Source organism: Cylas formicarius, unplaced genomic scaffold (genome assembly GCF_029955315.1).
Source record: "Cylas formicarius isolate icCylForm1 unplaced genomic scaffold, icCylForm1.1 PGA_scaffold_12__32_contigs__length_19106922, whole genome shotgun sequence".
In the NCBI taxonomy this organism is placed as follows: Eukaryota; Metazoa; Arthropoda; class Insecta; order Coleoptera; family Brentidae; genus Cylas; species Cylas formicarius.
This window is the reverse complement of record NW_026844225.1, coordinates 100,310-109,815: the sequence shown is the minus strand read 5'-3', so window position 1 is coordinate 109,815 and position 9,506 is coordinate 100,310. Positions and strand designations below refer to the sequence as shown.

Here is a 9,506-nt window from a genome sequence, read left to right as displayed (position 1 = left end):
GGGCCATTTTTTATCCTTACAGAATCTGTCGGTTATTCCAAATCCCGATACAAGTCAGTTAAAATTGAACTTGTTATCTAGATGGCAACTTTTGCAAAGATTGCATCGCGACTTTTGGCGTCGGTGGCACAAAGACTATCTGCATACACTGCAACAACGGGCAAAGTGGAACGACCACAATGCGTCCGTTGACTCCAATACTATGGTCTTAATCAAAGACGAACAGACTTCTCCATTAAAATGGGCACTAGGTCGCATAGCAGAACTGCATCCCGGTGCAGATAATATTGCAAGAGTAGCTACCGTAAGGACGGCAAAGGGTTTGATTAAGCGACCCCTAGTTAAGCTTTGCCCTCTTCCTCTAGCGATCTGATTCAGAAAATAACCTTCCGATCCCTCAGGTATTTTCACGGAGGGCGGAATGTTCTGTCTCCATTTACTTTTGTATTTCTTTTTCTTTTTTTATCTTACTTTTATTTAACTTTACGAATGATTTTTTTGTTTACGTTGGGTGGTATTCATTCACTTTAGGAAGTGCTTTGGGTTTCGGGATATAGTTTGATTATTATTATCTTGTGCGTATATACATGCCTTGACAACTGTATACTCCGTCTTGTTCTCCCTCCTTTATTCCCGGGAAACCTTTCCTTCTTTTATATATACATTTTTTGTTACTCCATTTTTACCTGCCTCCGCCACTTCGCGAGCGGCCGTGCCGGAATCGAGAATTGCGCGTTGCGAGTCGGAAATTTGAACACCTGTTTTGAAAAGCAGTGTGCAACACCCTCAAGAGTCGAACCCTCCGGTAGAACCGTGCAGCGCATTCCCTTCAACCCAGCACATCCTCCACGAGGAAATTTGGGGTAAGGTAGGGCATGATTACGGTCATTTTACTTCGGATTCGGGGAACCAGAGTGATCTTGGAATTACAGATTGGTACCAACAAATTTATACACAAATTTGTTGCGTAACCGAACACAAATTACCACCTGAAATGAAACAAAACAGCAAAACGTGGTAAAGATTAATCCCGAAGAAAACCTGTTGTTGTGGTTCAAGATATTGTGAATAAAATTATCACAAAAAATATAATTCACAAATCTAAGATCCAAAAAGGTTTTTCTTCTTCACAGCTTAATGAACCAGACAACGCTGTTCCTTTTTGCAGCTACGCTGTTATTAGTGATACCGAATAATGATATTGAAGTTATCCCAATCAAAATACTACTTTTACCCTTCCTCTTAGGAAATGCTAGAATTATTCAACTTTAACATACATTTTTGCATTTTGTAGAAACATCTCCACTATTTAATCAATTACGTAATTTAGAAATTAGAAATCAAGAAAATATTAAAAAACATAGAGACATTTTTGAACATAATTCAAATAAAACTATTACGACATTACTACTTTCATTAAAACTCAAAACACACTAATGCAAATAATTCTATATTGCCAAAGTTTTATAACATTTTTGGATAATTTTCGAAATTAAACACATTACATCCTGCAGTAACATCGGCGTCTGAATTAGAACAAATAATTTTCAAATTGAGTATTCTCTATGGTGATATCAAATTTTAATTTTTGAAAAGTCAAAATAATTATTACTAGTTAGCAAACTTACAAGCATAATTTGCCAAAGGTGAAATAATTTTTGCCGTCCATATTCCTATTTTTCTTAAAGAAATTTTTGCCGAAAACAAAAATTTCCGCGTAGTCAATCCAGTTGATTTGTTTTGATAATACCATCGGAACAGAAATTTAAATTACAAATTAAATGTCGAAATAAAGAAATAGCTTTTATTGAAGAGGCCTGTCTAATCGATGTTCAATATAATTGTGGTATAAGTACGTCGATTATGAAATTCATTCGGTCACTTGGAGTCTCGCCACTTCAACGGCAATGATGGTTGCTAATACTTACAGGATTTAAAATCCATGAGAGCCGTTTGCTGCAATAACTCTTCGTCACTGTTGTTTTCCACTACGGAGGGAGGAATTATGTAGTAGAATATGCTGGTCGGACTGAATTGGCTTTTACTAGATGAAAATCCATTTAACATAAATTAAATTAGAACAAAAAATCTTCAGATTTTCACAGTTTTTAATACTTTATGACGGCTGATTCGGCAACAAAAACAAATCAAATACAAAATATGACTATATTCGGACTCATATATAAGAACAGGTAGTAATGGATTTGTAATTATAGGTACAGGGTTATAAATTTAAATTTAACAATGTAGACGCATATAAATTCAATTGGTCATTAAGTAAAAAATTCGGATATTTCATTTTGTTAATCTCCATAGCTTCCAACAAATTTAGTTTTTGCTGTTTGAATGATTATGTAAAATATTAAAATTATCGTCAAAGTATTGCATTTCAGAATTTAAATTAATGGCATAGTTAGAATAAAAACTGTTATTTTTATACGCACTTTTATGTTCTTTAATGCGTTTCTTAAATGTTCTACCTGTTTGTCCGACATAAATTTCAAGATCCACAGGAAAGGATTGAAGGTATGGTCTGTTCATAGATATAAGAAAGTAACCAATTGCTTTTGAATGGGATTATCCAAGGGTGGTCATTAACATACCATGCAACAAGATTATTACCTAAAGTTTCGGAATTTAAATTCAGGTAAAATTATGGTTCGTAATAGAAAATAATTTTATACCTACCTGTGTTAAATATTCTTTGGCTTGGTATACTACTTAGTTTAGGTTTATTAGTAATCATTCTTATTTCGTGTGTTGAATTGTGTGCGAATTATGCAGAATATGTGCGAGTCTAGTGCATCTCAGGAGATGCTCCCGCCCAAATGTAGAAAACACTATTCTGTTGAGACTAAGGACAATGTTTATTTGACTCTCATTGAACGTGGTGCCAGCAAGCAAGTGTCTTTAGAAAAAACGGCCACATTGACTTGGATGAAACCTGGTCCAAACACTTATGATACCCCGGAAATGGGTTGGGTTGACTCAACTGATAAGTGTAAAACAAACGTACCATCAAAAAGAGGTAAAAGAATAACTATTTTGCATGCTGGCTCTAAAGATGGTTGGATTCCAAATGGACCTTTTCTGTCTGCGAAAAATATTAAAGATTCTTCTCTGGATTATCATGGAGACACCACCGCTGATTTATTTGAAATTTGATTTAAAAACAAACTAGTTCTAAACATTCCTCCTAATAGCGTCATTGTAACACTTTTTATCGTTGGTTTATACCAGAAAGTCATATTCTGGTCTCATTTGAGCCACTCTTCGAACTTCATGGATATGTTGCACTTAAACCGCATTATGGTGACGATTTCTTATTGTTGACACAATAAAGCCGACATCACGAGCCGTTATGATTCGCCTTCTGCCTGTTACAGGGCACCTAGCAAAGGATCCAGTCTCATATCATCCCATCTCTTTCGATTAAAGCTTAGCAAGCTAACACAATTAAACGCTATCCAAATGGTTAAAAACGAATAATGTGAAAATTCCAGTTGCAAAGGCAATTAATGTAAGACTATAACAAGTTTGTTACTCTCACTATTACTACTGCATGAACACGTTTCATTTGTTTACCCGTAGCTAAGCACATAAAAGATCAGCACCCTCGACAAATTTAAACTCATATTGTCTTCCAAATAGCATGTTTATTTTTTGGGTCAGATGAATAGTTTCCAGAAAAAAGTATGCTAAGGTCAAAACTTTACAGTGGGCCGATTATATATATATATATATATATATATATATATATATATATATATATATATATATATATATATATATATATATATATATAGTTTTTACATCACAGACGCCTACGAGCACGCCCTAAATGTTTGGAACACGTTTAAAATTCAAAATTTACGGAAATAAATGGAATTATATCTGAAAACCGACGTACTATTATTGGGTGACGTATTTGAAAATTTTCGAGCGGTATGTAGAAAAACGTATGGGTTAGAATGTTTAAAATATTACACGGCTCCAGGTTTAGCATATGACGCGTGTCTTCTCATGTCCGATGTTCATTTAGAATTAATCACTGACATCGATCAACTTATGATGATAGAGAAGGGAATACGCGGAGGAATTTCGCAATGTTGTAATCGATACGGGAAAGTCAATAATAAATATATGGGAAAGGTTTATGATCCTAACGTTCCATCATCTTATTTATTGTATTTTGATGTAAATAAGTTATATGAAATGACTATGAATCAGCCCCTACCTACTGGCGGGTTTCAGTGGATCGATAATAGCGAATTTTATCCGGATTTGGATTTCGAGTATATATTGGAAATAGATTTAGAATATCCTATGGAATTGCATGATATTCACAAAGGTTTACCTTTATGTCCGGAACGCCTGGTACCGCCCACGGGTACATCAAAACAACCAAAATTATAAACATTATTCAAAAAAAAATTATGTCATCCAATATAAAAACCTAGAACAGGCTGTCCACCTAGGTTTACGAATCACTAAAATTCATAAGATCCTATTAAATTTAACAAATCTATATACGCCGGTTTCAGTATCCTAGAAATTTTCGAAACAATTTTGTACGATTTCCATTACAATTATGTCATTCCAAAATTGGGTAAGGCTGCGAAAATGTTGTACACTGATAGATTCCTTAATCTATCACTTTTTCGTCGATGATATTTACAAATACAATCTAGAAGACGTTCAGCAATTCGACACTTCCGATTATCCTCCAAATAATATTTATAAAATATCTCTCGCCAATAAAAATGTGTTGGGATTAATGAAGGACGAAAATAATGGTCCTCTCATGTTGGAATTTGTAGGATTAAAATCTAAAATATATGCTATAAAATTGTATCAGTCGACTTTAGAAAGGGGACTACAAGAAAAGGAAGATTCAGATATCACGAAAAAAACCAAAGGCATAACGATAACTTTTGAAAATTATTACGACTGTTTATTTAATAAAATCCAAATATATGCTGAGGAACATCTATTTCGTAGCGGAAAACATCAAATGTACATAGTAAAACAAAAAAAATCGCACACCTTTCGACGATAAAAGAGTAATTAATTACGTATTTACCGAAGTAGTTTTTTGGGACATTTCAGGTTTCCCCCACTCCTCTCCCTTTTTGTGGGCGTGTCCTCCTTCCCCACAACCCTCTTAGCTCCTCCCCCTTTACCCATAATCCCTTGAAACTGGCCCCCATTGGATAAGCAACCAGAAATGTGGGGTTTAATCAATCCCCCTCCTCTAGTTTGCGATGGCGGCGAAGCCAATCAGAGCCCAGATATTTTCCCACCCCTAAGAAAAGCAATGGCCTCAATGAGACTTGATCATATTGTTCGCGTGACCATCTGCACCCTCTAGCGGGTCGAATGTAAACTAGTGTCCCCTCTTGAAATAAGATTTTCTTTAATAAGGTAACCCCACCTAGTGAATATTGACCAAAACATTTATTTTAAAAACATATGGTTCGGCGAATGTTACCCTCGCGGGTACAAACTGTACTTTTTACTAATGCGCACAAATGACAGGGGAAATAAAGACGAAAAGTATTGGATTTCTTTTTTCGGAACTGGAAGCTGGCAGGCACCACCAATAATATCTGCAAAAACAAAAACATGGTTAAAATTTTCATTAATAAAGTAGGATATTAGAAACCATATACATTATTAATTTACTAAGCCATCTACCGTGCGTTAACTTCATACATATTTCCGCATTCTTCTGTTTTAAGGTATCGTGAGATATTTAACTATTTATCTGGGAAAAGTTCATATGTCGAAAATATTATGTGTATGTGGCCGTGGTAGGTTTTCTTTGCTATTATGATTTTATTTTTATTATTTAATATTTACAAAATTAATTTATCTATCTTATTGATGATTTTGGTTTTCTTTGCTATTTTATTATTTATTTTTATTATTTAATATTTTCAAAATTATTTTATCTATCTTATTAATGATTTTAAGATATCGCAGTCAACTTTACTATTTCATCAATTTCTTTTATTTATTGCTGATCTTTGAGGATAGTGTACATACTTTTTTTTTTTCGAAACTTCCTATCTATCCTTTAATTTCCTATCAACCCCTGAAACAAACTCGAAAGGCATCTTAACTAAAAAGTCATATACTTTAAAGCTGCTGCGACTACTACATGAAAGTGTGTTTCTATGGCAATCTCAACAATAATGAAATCTGGACGCTTATACTAAATACTGTAATACTCTTCTCTGCTAACGCTCTAGCAGACGCTATTTGAACCCCGTTCAAAGAAAAACTTCTACAGCCCAAATAACCTCTCTGAACCACACTTAAGCGCATCACTGTTTCACTGTCTTGCAGCCTTCAGATTAATATTCCGTACTAACTACGTATGCCATACACGAAACGTTCTCTTTTCTAATTTTTTTTCTATGCGCTACATTAACGAACAGGATCTGAACTTTTCTGTCTGTGTATTTTGTTAGCCACCTTAAAAAAATTAAAAAAAAGGTATGCGAACCTAGAGGATATTTTCCATATTTTTCACAAATGGTGACAACAATTAATGCAAGTATTATTTTTAATAATAATCCATCTTTCGCTATGACATGAAAACATCGATTTTTTAATTCTAACTTTTCTCATAGAACTTCCCTTTAGTCTATATCTGTTCTTTAACTAAATCCCCGCCTTTTTGAAAAACCAACCTCTAAAAATATTTCATTTTCTCTAATATAAATTTGTACATTTTCCGCAATATGTGTGAATATTTTTGCTAGAGCATTTAGTTACTCAGTACATGTCCTAATCAATATTTTAAAAATATAATTCTAATGATACGTGTTTACGATTTGAACATATCGAAACATTCCCCAGTTTTATAAATGAGAGCTCACTGCCAATCTACCAAACATCACAGTACAAACTACCGTACTATGCCCCCTGGACAAAATCAGGTTAGTCAGCGTCATTAATTCTACCTGCGTTAAAGAATAGCGTATTGTTAATGAAGGTTTAGTACGCAGAAGATTTAAGTAACAAATAATTGCAATGAAACTCACTAACATCATAAATTATTAAAAAAATTAGAACAGTTGGAATTTACTGGAGTAACCAATTTGGCACTAAGAATGGAAATTTTCGATACTCTACTAGGTGCCTACAATAAATTTTACTATTATTTTTAATGCAGAGACACAACGATTTTCTAGTTCTGAATTTGATCCGGGTATATTACCATACTTTACGCCGACTCTAAAAGCCATGCAGTCTAAGCAATCAGAGTTATTGAACGCCCCATTTTGTGTATTATGTTCAAAACAGAGACTCTCTGGGCTTACGACTACAGCTACCAGCTACTACTTTCAATAATATTAACACAAAAAAAAACTAGGTGGCATTTCTATAATACGTGCAAAGTTTATGTGAAACTGACTGGAAGACAGAGTAATGCACCAATATGTTACTAAACATATTTCCATAAAATTCCGTAAGAGCTTACCTCCAAGTTTTCTCATTTAGTCAGTCAAAGCATCAAATGGGAAATTCCAATCCACCTTATGTAGTGGTGGAAATATATCAATCGCCTTCGTTACCGATGGTACCCGACTGAAGCTTCCGCGTCTTCTTTACCCCACATGCCGACTTAAAAAGATACTGGTCTAAGTCTCAATATTCCTGTTAAAAAAAAGAGAGGTTCTATATTGCCATAAATATGCGTTTACAAAATTTTACCTGAATGGTTCGTGATTCCTTATATATGCAGTGTTGGCAGCAATGTGGCGACGACTACGCTGAAACTTTCCATATCTCGTGTCCCCATGACTGGTCTGTTTCATATATGAAAGCTCACCTCGCACGGGTTTGAACCTCTTTTAAAAAAAAAAACCGGCAAGACTTGTACTTATCATATCAAAGTAATATGAGGAACTTATATTTAATGCCAAAACTTATTTCATCACCTCCAAAGGGGAGTAGGGGTTTCTAAAGTATGGTAGGTACATCACCTTTTTTTTTTAATTAAAAAAGTGACATAATTACGCGACGTAACTCGATCCGGATCGTTAACGCGTCTCAAGAGGGGGTTTAGAGATGCCGAGGACATTAAATTGATTCACTAATACCAGTACATACTGAAACCCCTTATTTCCAAAATAAAAAATTGTTAACTGTTAACACACAAAAAAACTATTTTCTCACCAATTATATTTCTGGGGTCGTTTTCAGAATTTGTCCAACGTAGAATCCCAAGAGGATAGGGCCGCAATTTCAAAAAATGTTCATGTCTCCCCACTATGCATTTGTACACGAAGCAGGGCCGGATTAACAGCAATTATATTCTTGTCAGTCAACATACAGCCGCCGATTGAATTCTCGGATTCTGCTTTACTAGTTGCCATGGTCTGTCAAATATGTTACTTAAAAAATTGTATATTTTTTACAAATAATATACCTTTCCTAAAATAATTCCGCCTTTGTCAAGTTGGACAAGGGCACGTCTGTCCGCTTTGAAAAGCGCGGCGTACGTATCTTCCAAAATGATCCAAATCGTTAACCTTTTTTTTGATTTTTTGATTCCTCGTTAAGCAAATCTAAACGGAGCAGGCTCGGATTGTCAGCAAATACACAACTCGCCGATTCAATTCTGAGATGTTGCTTCACGAGTTACCATGATCTGTCAAATATTTTAATTAAAAAAAAAACTATTATTTAGCAACAATATATCTTTTTAAAAATAATTTCGTCTTTTTCAAGTTCAACAGGATACGTGTGTTCGTTTCGAAAGGTTTCGTAGTCTGTAGCTCTGTCGAATTCTCCAAAATTCGTTAAACCTTCAGATATTTTCAAAATTTGTCCAACGCAGACTTCCACTCACGCAGTTTCGAAAACTTTCTGCTCTCTCCGCCATGCATTTGTACACGAAGTAGGGCTGGACTATCAGCAAACAGCACATCCGTCATTTTTCTTCTCGGATTCCGCTTGACGAGTTACATCGATCTGTCAAATATTTATTGTAAAACAATCTTATCTATTACTTTTACTCCAATATTAAGTACCTATTCAAAATTAGTAGCGCCTTTTCGAGTTCGAAAGGTTTCGTAGCCTATAGCCCTACCGAAATGGCATTGCATTTGTACACGAAGCAGGGTCGGATTGTAAGCAAACAGCACCCCCCGTCACTTTTCTTCTCGGATTCTGCTTGACGAGTTACATCGATCTGTGGAATATTTAGCGTAAAAAAAAATTATCTATTACTTTTACCAAAAAGGAAGTACCTTTTTTCTTTAAAATTTGTTCGTCCTTTTCGAGTTCGGAATTTTTCGTAGTCTATATCGTCTGCCAATTGTCCAAAATTGTTGAACTTTCAGTAATTTTCAAAATTCGCCCCAACGCAGCCTTCCACGCACGCACGCAGTTTCGAAATCTTTCAGGTCTTCCTGCTATGCAATTGTACACGAAGCAGGGTCCGATTGTCAGCAAACAGCACCCCCGGTCACTTTTCTTCTCGGATTCTG

General features: G+C 35.0%; 1 long non-coding RNA gene across 1 annotated transcript; it reads right to left on the bottom strand.

The window, feature by feature from the left end:
- Positions 1-7,608: 7,608 nt before the first annotated feature.
- On the bottom strand, positions 7,609-8,551 carry LOC132695876 (uncharacterized). Its single transcript, XR_009617899.1, has 4 exons — positions 8,444-8,551; positions 8,191-8,393; positions 7,726-7,862; positions 7,609-7,668 (listed from the first exon to the last, which is right to left on the bottom strand). It is a non-coding gene; the product is annotated as an uncharacterized LOC132695876 (long non-coding RNA).
- Positions 8,552-9,506: the final 955 nt, after the last annotated feature.